This window comes from Sphaeramia orbicularis, chromosome 14 (assembly GCF_902148855.1).
Source record: "Sphaeramia orbicularis chromosome 14, fSphaOr1.1, whole genome shotgun sequence".
In the NCBI taxonomy this organism is placed as follows: domain Eukaryota; kingdom Metazoa; phylum Chordata; class Actinopteri; order Kurtiformes; family Apogonidae; genus Sphaeramia; species Sphaeramia orbicularis.
The window spans coordinates 37,120,098-37,134,616 of NC_043970.1; the positions used below are offsets into that span (position 1 = coordinate 37,120,098).

Sequence of the window (14,519 nt, forward strand, 5' to 3'; positions counted from 1 at the left end):
ATTCCCTTCATTTTCGTCTTTGTCAATGTCGGATTGATATGAAATCGATTTATTTTGCTCTAGCAATTTTAGCTAGTGGCACCATATGACACTTCACGGTCTGTCACTTCTCGTCACTTGTCGTTTAGTCGTCTTCTGGTCCCCACTCTACCTGTCAACATAGAGCTAAAGTTGGGAGAGAGCAGCAGAGTCCTGTATGTGAATACAACAGCAAGGAAGATAAAAAAATATGAAAAAAGTAAAATTAATACTAGAAACGAAACTAAAACTAAGCATTTAGAAAAAAATGAAAACTAATAAAAACTAGCAAACCTGCTCTAAAAACTAATTAAAACTAACTGAATTAGAAAAAAAAGTCAAAACTAAATAAAACTAAACTATAATGAAAAATCCAAAACTATTATAACCTTGCGCTAGATTCACAAGTGTCGCTAAGCAGCATATCAAACACTTGACATTCCTGCAAATGAACTGCATGCTGTGTGGACAAATGTTTTAACTTACTGATGGGATTTGAAGAAATGGAACCTTTGCAAGTGTTACAAGTGGCCCTGGTGTCATCTTTACACCTGAAATATAGCCGTACTTTGGAGCGTTTATGCCTCGACACCATAATGGCTACATTCTAAACCAAAACAACGCAGCGTACATGTGACGTCATCACACATGCGCAACAAAGAAGATATCAATAAGCAGAATTCTCCCATCACTAGATACACACAAACTGGAGTTTTAATAAATCTTCACATTAAAAAAAGAAAGAAAAAGAAAAACTGTGGTGAACATGATGATGAAGTGGAGAAACGACACGTAACAACATGGACTGAGAAGAGGTTACATATAATATTAAAGTGTACTATATCCAAGGGTCCTGTGAGGTTACATCAGAGGTGAAATACATTTACTCTGTCTTTTCTTAAATGGTATGTCGGAGTCAGGGTGAACAGTCGGGTAGAATCAGTACTTTACGATCATACAGTCCGGTCTGAAACCAACAGGTAACCCAAGAGGTTACGTGAGAACGGGTGTGATGTGATCCGTTCTGTCAGCGTGGACAGACCGACCGCTCTGCTCTGGACACATGGGAGATAATAAAGACCGAACGGAGTACGACGAGAAATGAGAACGACTTTCTCCACTTCACCGGGCAAGGAAATGAACTCGAGACTCAGTCGGTTTTAAATAAGTTTCATTTTTAAGGTGTTAGAAGATACAGATGTGGAATTTGACCAGTTCATCCACATAATGATGGCTCATAACAGAGCACATTTTCATTTTTATAAAAAATGACCTTATGGAAATTACATTCTGAATTAATATTTGATAAAAACGCTTCATCTTTCTCCTTTTGTTTAACCTTTATGCGCATTTCCATTGATAGTTTGTACTTTATACTTCATATTTACGTGATTATATATGGAATATTTTGTTACTATAGATAGATAGATAGATAGATAGATAGATAGTTTTATTTGCCATTTGTACACATTCAGATACATATGAATTAAAATCAAATAAAAGTCAAAGATATAAACAGTATAAAAGTATAAGATATAAAAGCAGTGTAAAAAAAATATAAAAGGCAATAACACGGTGACTTGCAACAAATATCTAAAAAAAAAGAAAAAATACTATCCACGAATTGCACATAAGGATATTGCACATGAGAACATTGCACATATTTATGTATATTTAACAAATTTTAAGCCATCATCTGTATTTACTGCTGCTCACTATAACTGTATTAGTTGTGTTTACCATTGAAGCTACAATATGGTGCTATTTCCATATTGGGGCAATCAAAAATATGTTAAACCTATTTTGTTACATGCTTTATGCAAGAAAAAATAAGTGCGACAAGATAAATAGATGATCCATTTAGACTATACTGCACAAATATTCCTTTAAAATAGATTTATTAAAGGTACATATACAGTATAATACTCTAACAGTAAAAGCAGCAAACATAATAACAATAAAAAACACTGTTCTAAATTTACATTAGAACATGTGAGCATGCTTTTCCCCTGATTTCATTCATTCATTCTTAAAAGCATATGTTAATGACTAGCATTCTTTTCATATCCCTATGTAAATTGGTTGTATTGACGATTTAATGGAGGAGATACGGGTGACATCTTCCTCATCATGTCCGTAATTACATAGTATGACATAAATATTAACCCTTAAAGACCTGGCACTATTTTTATGGTTCTCAAAGTAAATTCAAAGGGTATTATATTAGAATAGAGAAATCTGAAGAAAAAGTGACTTTTTCCACAAACCATATCATTAACTGAACATAAAATAAGCATTTACAACCACTGCCATTTATCACACACTGTATGAGATTAACCCATAAAGACCCAGTGCTACTTTTGTGTCAGTTCACAGAATTTTTCTCTCTAGCCTTTCTTAAGTGATTTATCACCATTTATTATAATATTACCCTATTTTGTGTTTTATATCATGTATTTTCCTATATTTAATTCACTGATCATGTAGATGTTTGTTAAAACTCAGATTAAAGTTGAGGGTTATTATATTAGAAACAGAGAAAACTGAGGAAAAACTGACTTTTTCAGCAAAGATATAAATGACTGAATATAACACAAGTATCTCCATCCACTGTCTTTTAACAAACTCCACAGGTTTTACTGGTGAATCAATGTTATAGAACAGGGGTGTCATTTTGGTTCAGGGGCCATCTTTAGCCCGATTTGATCTTAAGCGGGCCACACCAGTAAAATAATGACTTAATAACCTATATATCATGACAAATCTAAGTTTTTCCTTTTGGTTTTAGTACAAAAAAACCCCAATTACATTATGAAAATATTTATATTTTACAAAAAAGATGTGAATAACCTGAAAAAACAGAAATTTCATTTGAAAAATTAGTGCAATTTTAACAATATTATGCCTCGACTTATTATTTATACATGTACATTTACACACAATGTTACATAAATATTTGGTAACAGGCAGAATATTGTTAAAATTTTGGAGTTTGGAACTAAAATTTGAACAATTTCTACAATATTCCATCTCTTATTATTAACACTACTACAGATCGCAGTGGATCCATAAATGCATAAAACATTTAGTAACAGGCAGAATATTGTTAAAACTGCAAATTTCGGGTGGTTCATCTTTGTTTTTATTTATGTATTTATTTGCATTTTATTTTGAAAGAATAGTTTTGTAAATGTAAATATTTTCACAGCGTAATGAAATTGTTTTCACTGAAATTTTTTCCACAATTTTTCACAAAGAAAATTTGTAGTTGTCATTATTTATGGGTTATTGTGTTGTTGTTTTTACTGTAGATCACATTGGTCTGTATGTGGAACCTGAACCAAAATAATTCTGACAACCTTGACTGTTCAGGTAAATTTTTGCTCTTTCATTCCACGGGCCAGTATGGAACCTTTGGCGGGCCAGATTTGGCTCCCGGGCCGCATGTTTGACACCTGTGTTATAGAAGATGACAGTGTTTTCACATTCACTACAGAGCCTCTGAACATCCAAATGGGTCATTTCTGATGACCACAAAAAGATGACAAACTGTATTTTACCGTAATTATTGATATATATTGATGTGATTAGTGTATCAGAAGTTATTAAACATATTAGATCATTAGATACCAAGCACTGTTTTAGTCTTTGAGGGTTAAAAACAATGTGTTAGCAAGGAGAATTGTCCAAATAATACAAAAAATTCAGCTGCAAAGGGTACAATTTGCAACCAAAGCTAAAGAAACACATCTTATGAAACGACAGTTGATACATGATATGTTCAGTCTGACTAAAGAGCCCTTAGTAGGTCAATTCTATTGTCCATGTGTTAGTTTTAAAATCAGTTTGGCAGTACTAATAGGTGTATTATTATAGGTATATTATATGTTAGGGCTTGTATTTCTTTTGTCAGAGTCCTGTCCTTCTGTCTGCAGGTTGATATAATTACTCTCCAAACTCACAATGTCATTTTCTGGCATTATTATAAAATTCCTGACGTATTTTAAGTGTAAAAAGTTCAGTTTCAGCCTGGTACTTTTATCGCTTTAAATTGCACCCGTATGCAAGTAATGAGCAAAGTGAGCCTAACACACGCCGCCTCCTAGATAATGATCATCGTCTCTTCTTTAAAGTAGCACAAGTAGCTTCCCCATGCAGGAATACTCCCCACTTCTCAGTTACACAGTTTCTTAGAAGAAGCAGCTCTTGTTTGATCCACTGCTAAATACTACTCGCTTCCAGGTAAGGCCTCGCATTTTCTAAATAAAGGCTTTGTACGAGTTGCAGCTTGTCCACGACCCAGAATCCCCCAGGACAATGGACAATGGGGTCCGACTCCAGTTACCAAGCACCTGTATGCTCATGTACGGCAGAGTAGAAACAGGAGACAGAAAGTCACACACTCTTTCCATGAATTCAGACCATCACTGCCCCCCCCACCAGCCACCACAGCAGGGATCCAGTTGCAGGAAGGATGGGCGTGGTGCTGGCGACACACTAAATTAACAATTGTTTGCTGCGCTTCTGGCTGAACTGGAGAGTAGTCCGCTTTCAGTTCAACATAACCTTCACAGGTCTAAGGCTATTTTATTATTTTCACATACTTTCTTAATTTCACAGTTTTAAAGCAGCGTATGACTCATCACAAATTTTTTTCAAATTTGTAAAACCTGAGTGATAGCCTTATTATTACTAGTCGCTTTTCCATTGACCCTCAAATTGCGCAAATATAACTTGCGCATAGAAATTTACCTAATGGAAAAATGACAATTTTGCCAAAAGTCTCATTTTTCGATTAAAAGTTTTTGCGCTGGCAAAAGGTGGTTTTTCAGGTGTAGTGCAAATGGTATATCACGCAAAACTGCAATGGAAAGACCTTTTTTCGCAACTAAAGTCAGGTGAATTAAAAAACCGGATGTTCACGTATGTAACAATAAGCGAAGAAGAAATATGTCGCGGTACGTGTGGACACACCAGGAAACCCAATCATTTTTTAATTTAGTACGAGATAGAGGGGTGATATACAATAATAATGAATATATCTGTAAATCAACACCATATTTACGTTTGTCGCCATGTTTATGGAATGACCTCTTGTGTCATCTCATGATAATAAATAAACAAACCATCGCATTTGTGATTTAGTGGAAAAACTGACATTACGCACTTCTGTTTTTTTGCCATTTAGTAAATACCGGTAAAGTTTTGCATAGACGTCCAATGGAAAAGTGACTACTGATCCATAAGTCTTTCCATGCTCCATCATAAACACAGTCCGCTTGTTTACATAGCAAACCGAAACGTCACTCGGGCCTTGTTGGAAATTTTGTCACGAACTGCATTATGGGAATGGCGACCAAGCAAAAGCAGTTTCTCACAGATTTGGCAAGAAAACGAGCGAGATCGCTGCAACATAAAATTCTCCAATCCACCAACTTTGTTTTAAAGCAGCGTTTTTCAATCTTGGGGTCAGGACCCCAAATTTCTAATCATTGAAATTTCTAATAATTGATACAAATTTAAAAAACAAAAAACTTCCTAAGAAAAAATATATGGTGCGTTGAGAGAGACAATCACAAATCATAAAAGACATGACAAACTCTGAAGGTGAAACTGAAGCACTGTGGTACTGTTTATCTTTCAAATGTTCATTGTGGTCGGTTTCAGATGCTGCAGCTCTTTCATAATTCATAGTTTGAGTTATTGTTTGTTCAGTATTAATTGTCAGCCTTGTAAATCCAAGCTGGACTGACTGTACATATCCTGACCAAGGAAAATCAAATTGTGCAGTAATCTTCACCTGGCTTTTCTGCCTCCGTCCATAATAATATACATTATATAGACTAAATGCCATCTAAATTTAATGTTTATTTTCAACATACTATAGTAAACTATTACATGATCAAAAACAAATTAATTTTAGCAATACAAAAGTCTCCGTTTTAAATGTGTGGGGTCGCCAGAAATTTGTGATGTTAAAATGGGGTCATGAGCCAAAAAAGGTTGGGAACCACTGGTTTAAAGAATGAGTCTAGTCAATGGATGGAGAGAAAGGCCACATTTGGGTTCAACACTCAAGAAGAGACAGTGAAATTGCTGCTGCGTGGAATTCCCATTCCCACAATGCACTTTGCAACAAAGTTTCCAAAAAGGCCCAAGAGACGTTTTGGTTTCTTATGTAAACAAGCAGACTGTGATGGAGTCATCTCCGAAGTTGTTCACAGTGAGGGAAGTGATTCAGGTGCATAAGCACAGAAAGAATAATGGATTAGTGATAATTAGGCACTCACTCAAGTTTTACACATTTGAAAAAAAAATTGTGATGAAAGTCATACAGTGCTTTAAGGTACTTGCAAATAACATAATACCCAAGTGTTTCATATCAGAATGTTCAGAAAAATCTCATCTTTATCAAAACACAGGCTTATTTTTGTCTTAGAACACTGTAGAAAGAGATAATTCAGCAAGTCAGATTCGTAAAAATGTTCAAAACTCTTGTGAAAACACACCTTCCCTCATGTGGATGAAGTGTTTTGGTAATTGAAATAGGTTTATCAAACTTTTAGCTCCACAAAACTAGTGGAATATATGAATTAAATAATAGAAAATATTATGTGGTGTAGTTTTTGAGTATAAATGTTGTCTGTCATTCTATTTTCACCAAGTGTCTCATTCATATTTTCAGTTTTCTTCAATAAATTATGTAACAAAATAAAATTAAGATTAACATAGCTTTTATTGCCCCAATACAGAAATATGCCTTAAGCAATAGTGAGCACTGCAGCTGCAATGGTAAAAACAAATAATACAACTCTGATACAAAGCTGTCATCTGATCCATACAAAATACAAATGACGGCATAAAATCGCATAAATATACAAAATCATATTATTGATTGTATATATGTATAATATATAATTACAAAAAATGCATACAAAGCAGAAACCATCCATTTAAAACAGGGGTCTAAAACTCATTTTCCTTCAGGGGCCACATTCAGCCCGATTTGATCTGAAGCGGGCCGGACCAGTAAAATAACAACATACTAACATATAAATAATGACAACTCCACATCTTTGTTTTAGTGTAAAGAAAAAAAAAGCATTAAATTATGAAAATGTTATTTTTATAAACTATGCAAACAAAAACGATGTGAATAACCTGAAAAAAACTGAAATTTCTTATGAAAAATAAGTGCAATTTTAACAATATTATGCCTCAGTTTATCATTTCTACATGTGCATTATGGATCACGTCTACAAAGACACTAAAGGCACACTGAGTAACAGGCAGAAAATTGTTGAAATTGTGCTTAATTTTTTTTTTTAGACATTTCAGGTTGTTCATATTTGTTCAAGCTATTCACATTTTATTGTTACAGGATAGTTTGTAAATGTAAATATTTTCATAATTTAATATTATTTTTTGCACTAAAACAAAGAAAACAAATTTGAAGTTGTCAATTCAAGATTTTTTACTAAATTTAAATTTTTTTGGCTTAATTCAAGATTTTTTTTGGTTTAATTCAAGATTTTTTTTACTTAATTGAAGATTTTTTTTTTTTTATTTTTTTTTGCTTAATTCAACATTTTTTCCTTAATTCAAGCCTTTTTTTTTTTTTTTTTTTTTTTTTTTGCTTAATTCAATTCAAGACTGTGGAATTTTTGACTTTGCAAAAACATCTCATGGGCCAAACTGGAACCTTTGGCCACGGGCCACATGTTTGAGACCCCTGATTTAAAATGTGAATAAAGGTTAAAAAACAGGAGAAAGATGAACCTTTTTTGTCAAATGTATTATTCAGAATGTAATTTCATTTACAATACAATAAAATGACCTCATAACATCATATGTAGTATTATTACATATCAAGCGTCACTGGATGTGACTGTTAAGGGTTAACACACCCACAGGAGGTTAAGAAATATTGATCAGTACTTGCTGAGCGGCTTCTCCATGTGTCATTCTTCACATAATCTCCTGCGGAACTTTTTTTTTTTTTTTTTTTACAATAACATAAGCTGTTATTCATCACCAGACTTGTCCCTCTCTATTGAGATGTGGACAAGACAGTATTTATTTAGTTTGGTGGCAAAGTGTTATCGGTAGGATTGATCACAGCGGGATGGAATTGGTGGTGGATGGAAGGGAGAGCGACGACAGGAAGGAGGAATGTACTGGAAAGCCTTATCTGGGAGCGGCAGGCCACTGTGACGGGAAGTGGAATGTCAGGAGGGGAAAGAGGAAGTAGGCTAGGATGTAACGCACAAACACACACATAAGCAAGAAAGGCGTGCTCGAAAACACACATCCTAGCATGCACGCAAACGCGCAATCATTCCCGCCTAATCTGCAACGCTACAGAGATAGACCACTCCCATCTTTCTTGTGTCTCTGTGATTTCAGTTTTATTTCACTATCTCCCTGTGCTTTTTTTTCCCATCTCTCTCTTCCAATTTCCTTGCATCTTTATCAGCAGGTTTTACTCAGAATAAATCAAACGTGGGAACAAACAGAAAAAAATGCATGATTGCAGATGTAAAAATCATTTGAATATCAACACTAGGAAGGTTTTATTGAATGAACTATTTTCAGTTACACGTGTGAACAAAAGACAAAGGAAGATTCCATTTTATTTGTCTGCAATATGAGGATTGAATCAAAAATGAACACTTGTGGATGTTTCAAAGGCTGATCCAGGCATTAAAAAAAAAAAATCTGCAAAACAACTTAACTTCTGAATAAACATTGCTAATTTTCTTAAAAATATCACCACACATAATGGGGCATATCTAATTAAAATGTAGTTATTCATACCTTAGGTCAGGGGTGTCAAACTCATTTTAGTTCAGGGGCCACATTCAGCTAAATTAGATCTGCAGTGGGCCGAACCAGGCAAATAATAACATAATAATATATAAATAATGTCAACTCCAAACTTTTCTCTATGTTTTAGATCGAAAAAAGTAAATTTACATTATGAAAAGGTTTACATCTACAAATTATCCTTTCAAAAGATGTGAATAACATGAACAAACTGAAAAAATAAGTGTAATTTTAACAATATTATGCCTCAGTTTATCATTTGCGAATGTACATTATAACTTATAACTTAAGATATTTCAGGTTGTTCACATTTGTTCAAGTTATTCAAATTTTTTGCGAAATTATACTTTATTTTAGTGTAAATACATGAAAATATTTACATTTACGAAGAGAAAAATTTGGAGTTGTCATTATTTATATGTTATTGTGATAGTATTCAATTGAATCCCGCCCACTTGAGACTGAATTGGTCTGAATGTAGAACCTGAACTAAAAGCATTGTTAATATCTTAGTGTAATTTTTGCATTTCACAAATTGATCCCAGGGGCCGGACTGGACCCTTTGCCAGCAAGATTTGGCCCCCGTGCCGTATTTTTGACACCGGTGGTAAAACTCTACCCATGAAAGAATCCATCAACACCAGTGATGTGTAAAATGTTGTTAAAATAACTGTTTACTTCAGCCATTCAACCATAAACCCACATTACCATTTCATCTGCAATTATAGTGTAAATCGAGTGCAGCTACAAACTAATGATGCATCATTTTCTCATATGAATTCATTGACTTTTCATTCACGCCTTCACACACACATGCAGTATAAAGGTTAATTGGACGATACTTTGAGCAAATTGGTCGTAATATACATGGAATATGAGATATTTGTAGAAAGTCAAGAAGAGACTGAGATAATCCAGAGTTGGTCTGTCAGTCGCTGCTTGGCTCATGGGGTTCGGTCGGTTTCAGGTACAAAAGCTGAAATGGGTTTGGACTAATCACTGGGTCAAATGGGCGGTGCAGTGGAGCAGTGGTTAGCACTTCCACCTCTAAACAAAAGGGTTACATGTGTCATTCCGAGATGGAGTTTAACCCTTGTATGCATGAATTATGAAAACCTTAGTCGAGATTTTTTTTCTGAGTGTTTTCATTCCTCTTTCGGCATTTAAAAAAACAATGCAATTGATGGTTTGTTTTTTTTTTGTTTTTTTTATGAACCTGTTTTTCATAGAGTTACAAACACATCCACTCAACTGGACACCATGCATAATTTCTGAAGCAAAGAAACATGTATTTAAAACCCATCATCAGAAAGTCATATACTGCGTGAAAACTGTTCATTCATTCGTTATTTTTTGTTTATTTCGAGCATTTACAGAATACATGCAAATTCAAAATTCCAAAGTCATTCATCTACACTCGAAAAGGAGTTGGAAGAGGAAAAACTATGGAACAAAAACATTTTTCATGCAGATAATCTGATGTTTTCTCGCATTTTAACATACTCTAATACTAGTTATTACTCGCTTCATGAAGATAATATGCAAAAAAAACAAAACAAAACAACTTTTTGATTAAGAAAACTGTTAATTACAGACTAATAACAATTAGCAACTGATTTAAAGCATGTTACTGCGGATCAGGTTTATCAAGAACAGCAAAATTACAAAAACAGTATGAATTGCAGTGGATGGGGTGATGCATAAGTGTCCACTGTGTCGGCTGATATGCAACTAAAACAACAAAATCCATAAATATATAAGAGAACAGCTGGAGAGTAGCTGTCCACTGTGGTGACCACTATGCATGAAAGGGTTAATTTGCCTGTTCTCTTGCCCCCCTCATTAAAAACCAAGTGTATGTAGTTTCATCCTATCTGCCAGAGCCCTTGAGCATGTCTGTGCATGAGCTAACGTGCTGAAGCTAATTGCTAATGCTAGGTGCTGTGAGTATTAACCCTCTATCGGGCAAGTGACTATTTTTGGTCATTTCTGCACACATTACAAGACAGTAGTCGCTTTTCCATTGACCCTAAAAAAAATAATAATAATAATAATTTCAACCTATGAAAAAAGGCAAGTAAAACCTTTCTTGTAAAAGGAAAAGTCCTAGGTGAAGTGCCTATGGAGCTATGTTAGCATTAGCGATAGCGCTGATACGCTTCTGCTGTTTCTTCTTATTACTGTTAAACCAGTTTAGAGATGCACATTCACCGAGTCTGACAGTTTCATTTCTTCCACTTGGAAGCATCTGCTGAGTGGAAACACAACACCTAGTGGTTTAGCTTCACATCAAACACTAAACCCATATTGTTAAGTGTTTTTGCTGCTTTTATTTCTCAGTACTGTTGGCGAAATTTCCTAATATGTTCTGTCTTTATTTAGTAATATCTCACTGTAATCAAGATCTCATTTGCCAGATAACTGAGCACGACATATTTACACCCACATTTGTAACATGATTCCATCAAATAAGGCAGCAGTCACACACACATACATACAGAGGTGGCAAAAACAAGCTAAAACAGCTCCAAGTGTCGTTTAATATAAAAATAGAGGCGAGTGGAACTGAATGATCTTTCCAGGAATAAGGTTCAAAACACCAGAAACTAGTTTTAGAGAGTGGAATCTTTAAAACAACCAAATGGCACGCTTACATAACCTGTGAGACAAATTTGTAAACCATTAAGTGTAAAAAAAAAAAAAAGTGTTGTTTGTCTAAGCAATGCGGTCTTTGTAACCCCCTTGACCTCATGACCTGTTTGTTTTGGGGTTTCTTTTTAATCTGTCAAAACAAAACAAAAAATCATAAATAGAGAGTGAAAAAAAAAACACCTTCCCTGAAAATTATGTGATTCTAATCCCAAAATATTGCAAAGGGGCTTTAACTTCTTTTCTCCTATTCCCAGACACTGCAGGTCAGAAAAACTTGTAAATGAACTTTATTCATTTGACTAAGATTTCTGATGTTGTTAACAATCTGCAAATCCAAATGCAATAACAGAACTGAATAAACCATTAAAAAGATTGTAATGTGTTAAATGGATCTGTGTGTGGTAGTATATGGTGTGAAATTGCTGTGTTTAGGTTTGTGTCATGTCATTTGCTTGTCAGTGATGTACTGTATTCTCATGGCTATATGGTATGTGGACAAATAATAAGGACAAATAAACATATCTATGTATCTATTGGTTATTTTGGTTGCAGTTGTAGGTTATTAATTAAATGACATTAGTTGAAGTAATCCACATCTACTTGCTTCATTTTATTTTACCTATTTATTTTTCCTTGCTCAGTGCACAGTTTTATCTCCTATATTGTGTTGTAGTGTAGTTTAAATTGTTTTAACTGTACGGTTTATTTCCTTTTTGTTTAGTTTAACCCTGTACAGCCTGAACCATTCAGTCATTGACAGAAAATTCCAGCTCTTTGAAACTGGAGCCTTTATTGGTCCTTCTGAACAACCCCCCAATTTTTTTTTTTTTTTAATTAAATATCAATCTCCATGTATGACTTTCAATTTTGTATCATATTTGATTCATGAGGTCTCAATGCTCAAATATTTTTGAACAAACAAAAACACGATGTAATACAAACATGTCTAACAAATTGGTAATTCCTTTACAAAACTGGCAAAGTTCTGCCTCCTTCCTCAGTAATGACAATTAGAGCTGCAACCGATTAATCGACAAGGTCCTTGAAGCCAATGCAAAAATTCCCGATTCGATTAATCAACTCGAATTGATTGAAGGGAGATATTCTATTGCAGTTTTCCTGAATTGAAGCTTCTTTGTGCGTCACAATAAGCGTCCGTGTGAAACACAACAGTAGAACCAATGTTTAACAGCAGAGAAATGAAGGAAACAAAGGTTTGATTCAGGAGAATTGTGGTTGAATGATTTTTTTGGATCACTTTGAGTTGATTAATCGGTTGCAGCTCCAATGACAATCTTGTAGTGTAGTGTAGTGGAAAGGGCTCTGGTGAAGGAATTCCTCACCCCTGGTGGATTATCACTGTATTGCATGTATCTAATTGTATACATCAGGTTTTTCAAGGAAAAAAAATATCACACTGATCATGTAGAGCAGGGGTCTCAAACATGCGGCCCGCCAAAGGTTCCAATCTGGCCCATGGGATGAATTTACAAAGTGCAAAAATTCCACAGTCAAGGCTGTCAAACTCATTTTAGTTCAGGTTCCACATACAGACCAATATGATCTCAAGTAAAATAATAGCATAATAACCTGCAAAAAATAATGACTCCATATTTTCTTCTCGGTTTAATGTGAAAAAAAAAAAAAAAAATTACACTATGCCTATAAATCATGACAACTTCATTTATTGCAAAAAATAATGATAAATTAAGAAAATATTTACATTTACAAACAATCCTGTAACAATAAAATGTGGATAACCTGAACAAATATGAAAAACCTGAGATGTCTAAAGAAAATTAAGCACAATTCTAACAATTTCATGCCTGTTACTAAGTGTTTTGTGTCTTTGTAAATCCAATCCATAATTCACATGCATAAACTAGAAGCACTCGGAGAGCGCAGACCTCCGCCAAGGCTGATCAGTGCCACCCCCCACCCCCCCGATCACCACCAAAATTTAATCATTTCTTCCTTATCCCATTTCCAACAAACCCTGAAAATTTCATCAAAATCTGTCCATAACTTTTTGAGTTATGTTGCACACTAACGGACAGACAAACAAACAGACAGACAAACAAACCCTGGCAAAAACATAACCTCCTTGGCGGAGGTAATGATAAGTTGAGGCATAATATTGTTAAAATTGCACTTATTTTTCTTAAGAAATTTCAGTTTTTTCAGGTTATTCACATCTTTGTTGTTTGGATAGTTTATAAAAGTAAGTATTTTCATAATTTAATGGGTTTTTTTTCACTAAAACAAAGACAACAATCTGGAGTTGTCATTATTTATAGGTTATTATGCTTGTATTTTACTGGTCCAGCCCACTTGAGATTAAATCAGGATGAATGTGGCCCCTGAAAGAAAATGAGTTAGAGACCCCTGATGTAGAGGGCTTCAAAACTCATGTATCAACTAGAAGCACTCCGAGAGCGCAGACCTCCGCCAAGGCTGATCAGTGGCGCCCCCCGTGGGCCCCCCCACCCCCGATCACCACCAAAATTTAATCATTTCTTCCTTATCCCATTTCCAACAAACCCTGAAAATTTCATCCAAATCTGTCCATAACTTTTTGAGTTATGTTGCACACTAACGGACAGACAGACAAACAAACAAACAAACAAACAAACAAACCCTGGCAAAAACATAACCTCCTTGGCGGAGGTAAATATGACACATTTGGCGTTATAGGGTTAAATGTTTACATTAGCTGTGTGAGGGAAACTTATTGCTCAGTACTGCTGTGTATACGACAATAAACTTCTCAAATAGTGAGCCATTGCGTTTCCACAGTAACCAAACCAAACTGTTCTTAATTACCTCTGTATCATTAAACAGGGCTCTCAGATTTTACACCACCTCCTTCTATAACCCGGATTTTCCCAGACACCTTTTTTTTTTTTTTTAACAACTTCTCTAAATCCTGCCGAGGTCTGATCTACGTTGTTTAGCGGTGAAGTGCAGAGTCGTCGCAGGCTTTCACACACACACAACCACACACATGCATTAGGAGGTGTGCG

The 14,519-nt window shown here is 34.8% G+C and overlaps 1 protein-coding gene and 1 long non-coding RNA gene across 2 annotated transcripts in view; one reads left to right on the plus strand and one right to left on the minus strand.

Moving 5' to 3' along the window:
• Positions 1-14,519, minus strand: part of esama (endothelial cell adhesion molecule a) — a 132,509-nt gene that overhangs the window by 70,801 nt on the left and 47,189 nt on the right. The gene's annotated exons all lie outside the window — the stretch shown is intronic.
• Positions 12,460-12,897, plus strand: LOC115433341 (uncharacterized). The gene is made up of 2 exons (XR_003937342.1): positions 12,460-12,496; positions 12,809-12,897. It is a non-coding gene; the product is annotated as an uncharacterized LOC115433341 (long non-coding RNA).